This window comes from Cervus elaphus, chromosome 10, assembly GCF_910594005.1.
Source record: "Cervus elaphus chromosome 10, mCerEla1.1, whole genome shotgun sequence".
Classification (NCBI taxonomy): domain Eukaryota; kingdom Metazoa; phylum Chordata; class Mammalia; order Artiodactyla; family Cervidae; genus Cervus; species Cervus elaphus.
In genome coordinates this window covers 32147862-32151503 of record NC_057824.1, presented here as the reverse complement: position 1 = coordinate 32151503, position 3642 = coordinate 32147862, and the positions used below count along the sequence as shown (strand labels likewise).

The window sequence follows — 3642 nt, the reverse complement described above, 5'->3', positions numbered from 1 at the left end:
TGCAACAACACCAGCGCTATTGATCTGTGGACGTAACCCTGAGTCAGCTGAGCCTTCAGACAGCCACCCCCTCATCCTACAGTTACCCTCTCCTCATGCTTGTGTCAACACAGAGCCTGGGCTTTCCGTGTTAGTTTCCTCAACCACATGCAACATAATCCATATTTTCCATTTTAAATATTTATAGAAAACTTGAAGAGAACACATTCTCTTTTCAACAGGCCTTCTAATTTCATTTAACAGTGGAGGTCAGAGCAATGAATGCTCTGCAAAGGAATTTCTCTCTCGATTGTCAATCTATGGCAAGTAGAATGGAGAGCAGGAAATTGAGAATTATTTTACCTAGTTCCATTCTCCATGCTCTTCACTACCAAAGATCTGAAGTCCCCTATTAAGGGGAAAACAGCTGAGAAATCACCTTTTCATAGATTTATAGTATTTTTTGGGCTTCCCTGGTGGCTCAGAGGTTAAAGCGTCTGCCTCCAATGCAGAAAACCCGGGTTCGATCCCTGGGTTGGGAAGATCCCCTGGAGAAGGAAATGGTAACCCACTCCAGTATTCTTGCCTGGAGAATCCCATGGACGGAGAAGCCAGGTAGGCTATGGTCCACAGGGTCGCAAAGTTGGATAAGACTGAGCCACTTCACTCCACTTTGGATTGTAAAAATGTATATCCCTGTCAATAATTTCAGGATATAGGAAAAATTGAGGGCTTCCCAGGGGGTACCAGTGGTAATGAACCTGCCTGCCAGTGCAGGAGACAGAAGAGACTCGTTTTCGATCCCTGGGTTGGGAAGATGCCATGGAGGAAGGCATAGCTACCCAATTCAGTATTCTTGCCTGGAGAATCCCATGGACAGAGGAGCCTGGAGGGCTACAGTGCATAGAGTCACACAGAGTTGGACACTACCAAAGTGACTTATTATGCACGCACGCATAGATAAAATTATATAGAAGAAAATAAAGGCTGCCTTTAATCCAGCACACAGAAATAATGATTATTAACAATGTGATATCTAATCTTTTAGATCTTCTTCCTGAAAAGGATTATATTATTTATTACTAAAATGGGATTGTATTATGCAAACTATTTTGCAAATGTCTTTTTTCTAATTATAATTACAGTATGGAGATCTTTCTTGCATGGAAGTGTGTTTTTCTAATGCACATAACTTAAAAAAATTTTTTTAATTGAAGGATAATTGCTTTACAGAATTTTGTTGTTTTCTGTCAAACCTCAACATGAATCAGCCATAGGTATACATATATCCCCTCCCTTTTGAACCTCCCTCCCATCTTCCTCCCCATCCCACCCCTCTAGGTTTATACACAGCCCATTTGAGTTTCCTGAGACATACAGCAAATTCCCAAAATAGATAGCAAATACAGCTATCTATTTTACATATGGCAATGTAAGTTTCCATGTTACTCTTTCCACACATCTCACCCTCTCCTCCCCTCTCCCCATGTCCATAAATCTATTCTCTATGTCTATTTCTCCATTCTAATGCACATAACTTTTAATGGCTGTATGTTATTCCACTGTATAAAAGTCCAAGAGATAACTAATCAATCCCCTATCACTGGACACTTAGATTGTTTCCAATTGTTCATTATTATGTAAAAAAATAACTTAAAGATGTAGTGAGTATCTACAGACAGATGAGCGCCTTTCTCTTACTATTTCCTTCATATATATTTTTTGATGTGAAACTGTTTTTTCAGAGGATATGGGTCATTTAAAGACTTTGACTCCCATTACATACAAAAAGAAAAAACACAGAAAATAAATGCTCAGTTTGCTTTCACAAACAGTGCATGACCCTGCTATTTCCTAGCAAACATCACATCAGTTCTGTGTATGAGCCATCTTTATATTTTTGACAATCTGATGGCAGAAAAAAATGGTAATAACCTTACTGTTTCCTTTTTAATACATTAACACATTTCATTAATATTAAGTTTGTTAAACACATTTTTGTGAATTTGTATATTAGGCATCTTGTTCATTTTTTTCCCATTGGAGTAACTTAGTATACTGCCATTTTAAATGTTAAAGATAGATATGCTGTAAATACTCTTCTTAATGTGCCTTTTGTCCTTTAACTTTGTTCTCCTTTGTGGTGCGGATTTTCAATTGTGTGTAATAAAGGCATTGATGTTTTTTCTTTTTGAAAAGTTTATTCTGGTCATATATAGTTGATTTACCTCTGAACAGCTGTAAATGTTGTGTTGATTTTTGCTGTATAGCAGAGTGATTCAGCTATACATAAATACACATTCTTTTACATATTCTTTTCCATTATGGTTTATCACAGGATACAGAGTGCTATACAATAGGATCCTGTTGTTTATCCATCCTCTATGTAACACTTTGCATCTGCTAATCCTAAACTCCCCATCTATCCCTTGCCCTCCCTTCCTCACTTGGCAACCACAAGCCTGTTCTCTGTGTCTGAGTCTGTTTTGTAGATAAGTTTTAGACTTATTTTTAGACTCCATATATAAGTGATACCATATGGCATTTATCTTTCTCTTTCTGACTTACTTCATTTAGTATAATAATCTCTAGGCCCATCCACATGGCTGCAAATGGCATTGTTTCATTCTTTTCTATGGCTGAGTAGTATTCCATTGTATACAAGCACCACATTTTCTTTATTCATTCATCTGTTGATGGATACATCAATGTTTCTTCTTGATGGTTTCTGACTTTGATTTCAAATATTAAAAGGCTTTCCCCTCTCTCAAGAGAAAAGAACTTCCACCTATATTTTTCCATAAGAATTTTGTGTTTATTTGCTTATTTTTATATAAATATTTAAACAATGTGAAATTTATTTTGATACAAAGTATGAGGTAGGGGGTCTAACTTTATTGTTTCCAATAAAGTTAATTCATTTTACAATTAACCCTTCCCTCTGATCTGAAATACTTTTACGATACATAGACATTTTCTTAGAAGAAATCCATTCATTGCTCTTCTTTTTTCAGAAAATCCTTGAATATTTTTCAGCTATTTATTGTTCCAGATGAGTTTATTATTTTGTCAAGTGATAAAAATTCTGCTAATATTTAATTAATATCACATAATATTTACATCATTTGGGGTAAACTGGGAAGTATTTGATACTGAAAACATAAGATTCCATTTATTTATCTCTTACACCCTTCAATAAAGATTTTCAATTTCATACAATACAACATATGTTTCTTTTTTTATTTTAATTGGAGGCTAATTACTTTACAATATTGTGGTGGTTTTTACCATACATTCACATGAATCAGCCACGGGTGTACATGTGTTCCCCATCATGAACCCCCCTCCCACCTCCCTCCCCATCCCATCTCTCAGGGTCATCCCAGTGTACCAGCCCCGAGCACCCTGTCTCATGCATCGAACCTGGACTGGTGATCTGTTTCACATATGGTAATATACATGTTTCAATGCTATTCTCTCAAAATCATCCCACCCTCGCCTTCTCCCACAGAGTCCAAAAGACTGTTCTTTACATCTGTGTCTCTTTTGCTGTCTCATATATAGGGTCATTGTTACCATCTTTCTAAATTTCATATATATGTGTTAATATGCTGTTACAATACAGTGTATGTTTCTTACTAAATTTTTATCTAGATATCCTGC

The 3642-nt window shown here is 36.2% G+C and overlaps 1 non-coding gene across 1 annotated transcript; it reads left to right on the top strand.

Moving 5' to 3' along the window:
• The first annotated feature begins 449 nt into the window (after window positions 1-449).
• TRNAW-CCA lies at window positions 450-521 on the top strand. The gene has a single exon. It is a non-coding gene; the product is annotated as a tRNA-Trp (tRNA).
• The last annotated feature ends 3121 nt before the right edge of the window (window positions 522-3642 follow it).